General features: G+C 57.1%; 2 non-coding genes and 1 pseudogene across 2 annotated transcripts; all 3 read left to right on the top strand.

Annotated features, from left to right (window-relative positions):
• Positions 1-3,446: 3,446 nt before the first annotated feature.
• LOC126178805 (small subunit ribosomal RNA) lies at positions 3,447-5,355 on the top strand. The gene has a single exon (XR_007536659.1). It is a non-coding gene; the product is annotated as a small subunit ribosomal RNA (ribosomal RNA).
• Positions 5,356-5,707: 352 nt separating this feature from the next.
• Positions 5,708-5,862, top strand: LOC126178441 (5.8S ribosomal RNA). The gene has a single exon (XR_007536342.1). It is a non-coding gene; the product is annotated as a 5.8S ribosomal RNA (ribosomal RNA).
• Positions 5,863-6,051: 189 nt separating this feature from the next.
• The window catches only part of LOC126177219 (large subunit ribosomal RNA), a 7,265-nt pseudogene continuing 3,316 nt past the window's right edge, over positions 6,052-10,000 (top strand).

Genomic DNA, 10,000 nt, shown 5'->3' on the forward strand with positions numbered 1-10,000 from the left:
CTATGACAATGTGACGAAACCACATGCAATAGCCCCATCTACGCGAATCGGAAGACACTACGTCCACCATGTCGCGCGCACCACAAAAACAAAATACCGCACTCTGCAAGTCTCCCGCAACATGACCTGCTGCACCGACGATACCGCCATCTATGAGACGCCACGCCGACTACGACGTCGCTAGGTCCCACAGTGCCCATTTTCCGACGCCACCCACAAAGCCTGCACCATCTGTCCACGACAGGAGCCCCAACGCCAGTGCCTGCGTCGCACGAAGTAGTCAACCGACAATCACTCCACCCGCACCCGCACGTGCCCCGCCCAAATCGCAACCCAAGCGGATGAACGGCGGACTCTTCCCACACTCGTACGTTGCAATCCACCCCTATATCTTGCGTTTCATGAAGAGTTATATCCAATATGCCAAATTCCCGCTGTCCCTATACATGCTGTAAGTCTGTGCACACAATATGAACCACACCTCAGCGAGACACTCTATCACACATTACTCTCTGCCTGTAACAGACACAGATACAATATGTAAGCACCAGCATGGACCAACGTCCGGTGCATCCTCTCCGCCACAGTACACCATCCACACTATGATAACCACACCAGGGGGTCCAATTATAAAATAGAATATCCCACCCGTCCGACATCCACAATTGCTCAGATAAGCCACCAACACCCACACATGTCCTACACAGGGGTGCACCCAACACCACCACACTGCCTCCTGTTACGGCACAGAAACAATGGCAGGAATGAATCACACAGGTCTGCCGCTCCCTTGCCGCAACCACAGACGCGGCGCGCCTCCAGTCACGAGCGAAAAGCGCATAAGCGCATCCTGACGAGACATAACTGCTGTGACATACTGAAGCTGCCTCAGACATTCACTTACAATGATCACTACCAACGAACCTCGGGCCCCCCCCCCCCCCAACACACTCTCTTACCACGTTGTGTACTGTAATCCAACCCATTTTGCACCTTAACCTAACCAAATTCGTAACGCAATGTAACGCAATTTGTACCGCAATGTAACGCAATTTGTACCGCAATGTAACGCAATTTGTGCCTTAACCTAACCCAAGTTGTGCCTTAACCTAACCCAAGTTGTGCCTTAACCTAACCCAAGTTGTGCCTTAACCTAACCCAAGTTGTGCCTTAACCTAACCCAAGTTGTGCCTTAACCTAACCCAAGTTGTGCCTTAACCTAACCCAAGTTGTGCCTTAACCTAACCCAAGTTGTGCCTTAACCTAACCCACGTTGTGCCTTAACCTAACCCACGTTGTGCCTTAACCTAACCCACGTTGTGCCTTAACCTAACCCACGTTGTGCCTTAACCTAACCCACGTTGTGCCTTAACCTAACCCACGTTGTGCCTTAACCTAACCCACGTTGTGCCTTAACCTAACCCACGTTGTGCCTTAACCTAACCCACGTTGTGCCTTAACCTAACCCACGTTGTGCCTTAACCTAACCCACGTTGTGCCTTAACCTAACCCACGTTGTGCCTTAACCTAACCCACGTTGTGCCTTAACCTAACCCACGTTGTGCCTTAACCTAACCCACGTTGTGCCTTAACCTAACCCACGTTGTGCCTTAACCTAACCCACGTTGTGCCTTAACCTAACCCACGTTGTGCCTTAACCTAACCCACGTTGTGCCTTAACCTAACCCACGTTGTGCCTTAACCTGCTCTGTAATTGGCATATGACACGTTACATTAATCTAGTGTTGTCTAACCACAACCCTCTGAATATAGTTCGCTACTCGCACCGCCCACCCTCTTGTGTATCGTTTCATGTTCAACACTTCGCAAGTGTTGCTTACTTTTTACATGCTCCCGCTGTACACTGTAATGTGGACGACTGCAGGATGTACATGGCCCCCCCCCTCCCCCCTGCCTTCGCACGCTGGTCGTTCAGGTGCTTGCGTGTTCAATGCCCTTCGCAGCTGTTCACTGGCATTCGCATGTCGAAGCGCTCAGTCTACGTCGTGGTACGGCCTGTGTCCACTGTCCGCTGATGTCGTAAGCTTAACCCTCACATTGTACTGCACATAGGTCCGTATGTACTGAATGATACGCTGTGGCACATGTGTGACCGTACAACGACTGCGCCCAACAACAGCGAACCATACGGTCCAAATGTTGTGCACTCAGCCACGTGCCGTCTCCCCATAACAGCTACATTGCAGTGTGGTACGCCATAGAGACGTGTGGGAGTAACGGACGCCCTGGATGGCGATCAGCATGAGCCGTCTGTTGATGTAGTGGCGCGTGTATTCAAACGTAGTCGTCTCTTCTCACACAGTGTGATAGCATGGTGCACCGCGTTCCACATCTGCGACATGGTACAGATGCTGGTTGACAGTCGGTCTCGTAATGGACATCGCATACGTAGGGGGGCCACCTCCCACGTGTTCTCTAGTCGTGCACATTTTGTTGCGTGTATGTGGGCAGACGTAGTGTGTCGTGACACCTAACAGACAGGTATGCAATAATCGTTGCATTTGCAAAGTGGGATGGACGTCTACGTTTGCTGGTGACGTTACGCAAATGAACAACTGGTAAACCCATTGTGGTGCGGTAGTTGTTGCTGGAGGTAAATCAGTAAGGGCAAATCTGTGTGTGAAGCGATACGCGGCGGTGGCTGGGTGGGACCGTCCCCGGCCGGTGAGGGGGGGCCGCCCGGCGTGCTGGCCGCGCGGTGCGTGGGCGCACGCGCTACAGCCGGCTGGTGGGGGCGCCCAGTGGCAGGCGCGCCGGCCGACGGACGCGGCAGGCGGCGCAGCTGCGCGCCGGGGCACCCTGCGCGCGGCGCCGGGCGGCCAAAGTGGGTCCTCGCGGGCCCGGTGCGAAGCGCGGTGGACATCTGCAGTGTGCTGGTCCGACTGAGGACTGTGTGCGTTGAGGATGCGCCGCCGCCCGGCACTCGGCGCCGCGACGCCGTCTGCTGCTCGGTCGCCCCAGCGGTTCTCGCTGGTGGTTTGTATCGCAGTTGTGCAGACGTGTTGGCACGTGCGCTGTGCTGGGAGAGTTCGCTTCGGCACCCACGTGGGGCCTTTGCCCTTCTGTGGCGCTGGCGTTGGAGCTGCCGGTCACCGTAGGTGGCGCGTGTTGTCTCCCGCCGGCAATGCCACGACAGCACGCTCCCGGGCCTCTGTCGGCAGCGGCAAGCTCAGTTGGGAGCACGGGTGGTCGCACCTAAAGCGTCTACTCGCCTAACTCCGGGCGATTGCGCCTCTCTCGAACCCGACCAAGTACTTAGGACGGCGCTGCGCGCCGCCGGGACCTGAGAGGGTTTCGAGGTGTATTGTGCAGGGGAGCTCAGCCTCCTCCTGTTTGCAGAATAATTGAGCGGACGCTTGCGTGTTCGCGCGGGCCCCTGGGACACACTCCCGGGCGGCCGGCTGCTCAGCTCTAGTTGACGCAGCTCCCTGGTTGATCCTGCCAGTAGTCATATGCTTGTCTCAAAGATTAAGCCATGCATGTCTCAGTACAAGCCGCATTAAGGTGAAACCGCGAATGGCTCATTAAATCAGTTATGGTTCCTTAGATCGTACCCACGTTACTTGGATAACTGTGGTAATTCTAGAGCTAATACATGCAAACAGAGTCCCGACCAGAGATGGAAGGGACGCTTTTATTAGATCAAAACCAATCGGTCGGCTCGTCCGGTCCGTTTGCCTTGGTGACTCTGAATAACTTTGGGCTGATCGCACGGTCCTCGTACCGGCGACGCATCTTTCAAATGTCTGCCTTATCAACTGTCGATGGTAGGTTCTGCGCCTACCATGGTTGTAACGGGTAACGGGGAATCAGGGTTCGATTCCGGAGAGGGAGCCTGAGAAACGGCTACCACATCCAAGGAAGGCAGCAGGCGCGCAAATTACCCACTCCCGGCACGGGGAGGTAGTGACGAAAAATAACGATACGGGACTCATCCGAGGCCCCGTAATCGGAATGAGTACACTTTAAATCCTTTAACGAGTATCTATTGGAGGGCAAGTCTGGTGCCAGCAGCCGCGGTAATTCCAGCTCCAATAGCGTATATTAAAGTTGTTGCGGTTAAAAAGCTCGTAGTTGGATTTGTGTCCCACGCTGTTGGTTCACCGCCCGTCGGTGTTTAACTGGCATGTATCGTGGGACGTCCTGCCGGTGGGGCGAGCCGAAGGCGTGCGACCGCCTCGTGCGTGTTCGTGCGTCCCGAGGCGGACCCCGTTGAAATCCTACCAAGGTGCTCTTTATTGAGTGTCTGGGTGGGCCGGCACGTTTACTTTGAACAAATTAGAGTGCTTAAAGCAGGCAAGCCCGCCTGAATACTGTGTGCATGGAATAATGGAATAGGACCTCGGTTCTATTTTGTTGGTTTTCGGAACCCGAGGTAATGATTAATAGGGACAGGCGGGGGCATTCGTATTGCGACGTTAGAGGTGAAATTCTTGGATCGTCGCAAGACGAACAGAAGCGAAAGCATTTGCCAAGTATGTTTTCATTAATCAAGAACGAAAGTTAGAGGTTCGAAGGCGATCAGATACCGCCCTAGTTCTAACCATAAACGATGCCAGCCAGCGATCCGCCGCAGTTCCTCCGATGACTCGGCGGGCAGCCTCCGGGAAACCAAAGCTTTTGGGTTCCGGGGGAAGTATGGTTGCAAAGCTGAAACTTAAAGGAATTGACGGAAGGGCACCACCAGGAGTGGAGCCTGCGGCTTAATTTGACTCAACACGGGAAACCTCACCAGGCCCGGACACCGGAAGGATTGACAGATTGATAGCTCTTTCTTGATTCGGTGGGTGGTGGTGCATGGCCGTTCTTAGTTGGTGGAGCGATTTGTCTGGTTAATTCCGATAACGAACGAGACTCTAGCCTGCTAACTAGTCGCGTGACATCCTTCGTGCTGTCAGCGATTACTTTTCTTCTTAGAGGGACAGGCGGCTTCTAGCCGCACGAGATTGAGCAATAACAGGTCTGTGATGCCCTTAGATGTTCTGGGCCGCACGCGCGCTACACTGAAGGAATCAGCGTGTCTTCCTAGGCCGAAAGGTCGGGGTAACCCGCTGAACCTCCTTCGTGCTAGGGATTGGGGCTTGCAATTGTTCCCCATGAACGAGGAATTCCCAGTAAGCGCGAGTCATAAGCTCGCGTTGATTACGTCCCTGCCCTTTGTACACACCGCCCGTGGCTACTACCGATTGAATGATTTAGTGAGGTCTTCGGACTGGTACGCGGCATCGACTCTGTCGTTGCCGATGCTACCGGAAAGATGACCAAACTTGATCATTTAGAGGAAGTAAAAGTCGTAACAAGGTTTCCGTAGGTGAACCTGCGGAAGGATCATTACCGACTAGACTGCATGTCTTTCGATGTGCGTGTCGTGTCGCGCAACACGCTACCTGTACGGCAGCAGCCGTGCGCCGCGTGCGGAACCACGCGTGCCTCTCAAAACTAACTGAAAAATGTTGTGTGGTACGAGCGCTGAAGCTCTGGAGCGGCTGGCCTGCGGCACCTGGCGCCTGGCGCCGGTTTTGAATGACTTTCGCCCGAGTGCCTGTCCGCTCCGGTGTGGAGCCGTACGACGCCCATCGGCCGTGAGGCCGTTGGACACAGAACGCTGGAACAGGGGCCGTCAAACGCCTCAGTCCCGCCTATGCAACTGTTTTGAAAGAGACAGTGGAAACTAAACAAAAAAGATCACCCAGGACGGTGGATCACTCGGCTCGTGGGTCGATGAAGAACGCAGCAAATTGCGCGTCGACATGTGAACTGCAGGACACATGAACATCGACGTTTCGAACGCACATTGCGGTCCATGGATTCCGTTCCCGGGCCACGTCTGGCTGAGGGTCGGCTACGTATACTGAAGCGCGCGGCGTTTGTCCCGCCTTCGGAGACCTGGGAGTGTCGTGGCCGCCTGTGGGGCCGGCCGCGTCTCCTTAAACGTGCGATGCGCGCCCGTCGCCTGGCGGTTCGCATACCGGTACTTTCTCGGTAGCGTGCACAGCCGGCTGGCGGTGTGGCGTGCGACACCTCGTACAACGACCTCAGAGCAGGCGAGACTACCCGCTGAATTTAAGCATATTACTAAGCGGAGGAAAAGAAACTAACAAGGATTCCCCCAGTAGCGGCGAGCGAACAGGGAAGAGTCCAGCACCGAACCCCGCAGGCTGCCGCCTGTCGTGGCATGTGGTGTTTGGGAGGGTCCACTACCCCGACGCCTCGCGCCGAGCCCAAGTCCAACTTGAATGAGGCCACGGCCCGTAGAGGGTGCCAGGCCCGTAGCGGCCGGTGCGAGCGTCGGCGGGACCTCTCCTTCGAGTCGGGTTGCTTGAGAGTGCAGCTCCAAGTGGGTGGTAAACTCCATCTGAGACTAAATATGACCACGAGACCGATAGCGAACAAGTACCGTGAGGGAAAGTTGAAAAGAACTTTGAAGAGAGAGTTCAAAAGTACGTGAAACCGTTCTGGGGTAAACGTGAGAAGTCCGAAAGGTCGAACGGGTGAGATTCACGCCCATCCGGCCACTGGCTCCCGCCCTCGGCAGATGGGGCCGGCCGCCCGCGCGGAGCAATCCGCGGCGGGGTCGTGTCCGGTTGCCTTTCCACTCGCCGCGGGGTGGGGCCGTTCCGGTGTGCGGTGGGCCGCACTTCTCCCCTAGTAGGACGTCGCGACCCGCTGGGTGCCGGCCTACGGCCCGGGTGCGCAGCCTGTCCTTCCGCGGGCCTCGGTTCGCGTCTGTTGGGCAGAGCCCCGGTGTCCTGGCTGGCTGCTCGGCGGTATATCTGGAGGAGTCGATTCGCCCCTTTGGGCGCTCGGGCTCCCGGCAAGCGCGCGCGGTTCTTCCCGGATGACGGACCTACCTGGCCCGGCCCCGGACCCGCGCCGCTGTTGGCTCGGGATGCTCTCGGGCGGAATAATCGCTCCCGTCAGCGGCGCTTCAGCTTTGGACAATTTCACGACCCGTCTTGAATCACGGACCAAGGAGTCTAACATGTGCGCGAGTCATTGGGCTGTACGAAACCTAAAGGCGTAATGAAAGTGAAGGTCTCGCCTTGCGCGGGCCGAGGGAGGATGGGGCTTCCCCGCCCTTCACGGGGCGGCGGCCTCCGCACTCCCGGGGCGTCTCGTCCTCATTGCGAGGTGAGGCGCACCTAGAGCGTACACGTTGGGACCCGAAAGATGGTGAACTATGCCTGGCCAGGACGAAGTCAGGGGAAACCCTGATGGAGGTCCGTAGCGATTCTGACGTGCAAATCGATCGTCGGAGCTGGGTATAGGGGCGAAAGACTAATCGAACCATCTAGTAGCTGGTTCCCTCCGAAGTTTCCTTCAGGATAGCTGGTGCTCGTACGAGTCTCATCCGGTAAAGCGAATGATTAGAGGCCTTGGGGCCGAAACGACCTCAACCTATTCTCAAACTTTAAATGGGTGAGATCTCCGGCTTGCTTGATATGCTGAAGCCGCGAGCAAACGACTCGGATCGGAGTGCCAAGTGGGCCACTTTTGGTAAGCAGAACTGGCGCTGTGGGATGAACCAAACGCCGAGTTAAGGCGCCCGAATCGACGCTCATGGGAAACCATGAAAGGCGTTGGTTGCTTAAGACAGCAGGACGGTGGCCATGGAAGTCGGAATCCGCTAAGGAGTGTGTAACAACTCACCTGCCGAAGCAACTAGCCCTGAAAATGGATGGCGCTGAAGCGTCGTGCCTATACTCGGCCGTCAGTCTGGCAGTCATGGCCGGTCCTTGCGGCCGGCCGCGAAGCCCTGACGAGTAGGAGGGTCGCGGCGGTGGGCGCAGAAGGGTCTGGGCGTGAGCCTGCCTGGAGCCGCCGTCGGTGCAGATCTTGGTGGTAGTAGCAAATACTCCAGCGAGGCCCTGGAGGGCTGACGCGGAGAAGGGTTTCGTGTGAACAGCCGTTGCACACGAGTCAGTCGATCCTAAGCCCTAGGAGAAATCCGATGTTGATGGGGGCCGTCATAGCATGATGCACTTTGTGCTGGCCCCCGTTGGGCGAAAGGGAATCCGGTTCCTATTCCGGAACCCGGCAGCGGAACCGATACAAGTCGGGCCCCTCTTTTAGAGATGCTCGTCGGGGTAACCCAAAAGGACCCGGAGACGCCGTCGGGAGATCGGGGAAGAGTTTTCTTTTCTGCATGAGCGTTCGAGTTCCCTGGAATCCTCTAGCAGGGAGATAGGGTTTGGAACGCGAAGAGCACCGCAGTTGCGGCGGTGTCCCGATCTTCCCCTCGGACCTTGAAAATCCGGGAGAGGGCCATGTGGAGGTGTCGCGCCGGTTCGTACCCATATCCGCAGCAGGTCTCCAAGGTGAAGAGCCTCTAGTCGATAGAATAATGTAGGTAAGGGAAGTCGGCAAATTGGATCCGTAACTTCGGGATAAGGATTGGCTCTGAGGATCGGGGCGTGTCGGGCTTGGTCGGGAAGTGGGTCAGCGCTAACGTGCCGGGCCTGGGCGAGGTGAGTGCCGTAGGGGTGCCGGTAAGTGCGGGCGTTTAGCGCGGGCGTGGTCTGCTCTCGCCGTTGGTTGGCCTCGTGCTGGCCGGCGGTGCAGGATGCGCGCGCCTGCGCGGCGTTCGTGCCCCGGTGCTTCAACCTGCGCGCAGGATCCGAGCTCGGTCCCGTGCCTTGGCCTCCCACGGATCTTCCTTGCTGCGAGGCCGCGTCCGCCTTAGCGTGCTCCTCCGGGGGCGCGCGGGTGCGCGGATTCTCTTCGGCCGCCATTCAACGATCAACTCAGAACTGGCACGGACTGGGGGAATCCGACTGTCTAATTAAAACAAAGCATTGCGATGGCCCTAGCGGGTGTTGACGCAATGTGATTTCTGCCCAGTGCTCTGAATGTCAACGTGAAGAAATTCAAGCAAGCGCGGGTAAACGGCGGGAGTAACTATGACTCTCTGTCACGCCTGGCCCATGCAGAGGCAGTGCTGACACTCGAGGGCACCCGGTTCCTGAACCAAGAACTAGTCAAGACCTTCCCGCACCGCTCGCTTGAATCCATCAAGTGCCAGCGCCGTGCGGGAGCTTACAGGAGCCGGGTTGCCGAGTTCGTTACTGCCCTCTCTACCTCTGCGGATCGTCCTCGCACCTCTGATGCTGCTGCACCACCTGCTGTGACATCCCCTACTTCGTTGACTCCACCGACGGTAGAAGACCCAGTCGACCAGGCTATCTGGTCGGCCTTAGCAGCCTTACCATCGTCGGGCTCAAGGTTTCGCTCAGTTGACGACATCTTGGCGCTGGGACAAACTGCATCTAGGCATGTCATCATGGGCATGCTGCCACCTGCACTCGATGCTATAGGTAGCAAGGAGGCGCCCCAAAATCCCGTCGCCTCCAAGCAGATGTTCCAGCCACCTGAGCGAAAACGAGCTCGGCGTAGGTGGGAGTATTCCGTCTGCCAGCGTGCGTTCTCCAAAAACGCGGGGCGGTGCATTAATGGCATTCTAGACGGTACACTGCTCCACCAACCACCTACTATTCCTGGTTTGGTGGAGTATTGGAAAGATCTTTTCACCCGGCGCCCATCAGGCCGGGTCGACCGTCTGGATTGTCAGCTGTTACCGTCCCGCACCGAGGTGCCCTTTCAACAGCTGTGGGCGCCTATCACGTTGGAGGACATTGCTGCAGCTCTCCCACCTCGTCGCTCCGCCGCTGGACCAGATGGGCTTACACCTGCCCAGCTCCGTCGTCTTCCCCGTGAGGTCCTTCTGAAAGTGTTAAACCTTTTCCTCTTGACCCGCCGTCTCCCATCCCGACTCCTCCAGGCCCGTACCTCCCTGCTGCCCAAGAAGGCCGCCCCAGCATCCCCCTCTGACTTCCGCCCGATCACAGTTTGCTCAGTCCTCGCCAGGGTCTTCCACAAGATCCTGGCGGGTCGGCTGATGCGGACTTGTGTGTTGGACGGGCGTCAGCGGGCCTTCCTTCCTCAGGATGGGATGCTGCACAATTCATTCTTGTTGGACCTG

The sequence above is a fragment of the Schistocerca cancellata genome, chromosome 3 (genome assembly GCF_023864275.1).
Source record: "Schistocerca cancellata isolate TAMUIC-IGC-003103 chromosome 3, iqSchCanc2.1, whole genome shotgun sequence".
Taxonomy (NCBI): domain Eukaryota; kingdom Metazoa; phylum Arthropoda; class Insecta; order Orthoptera; family Acrididae; genus Schistocerca; species Schistocerca cancellata.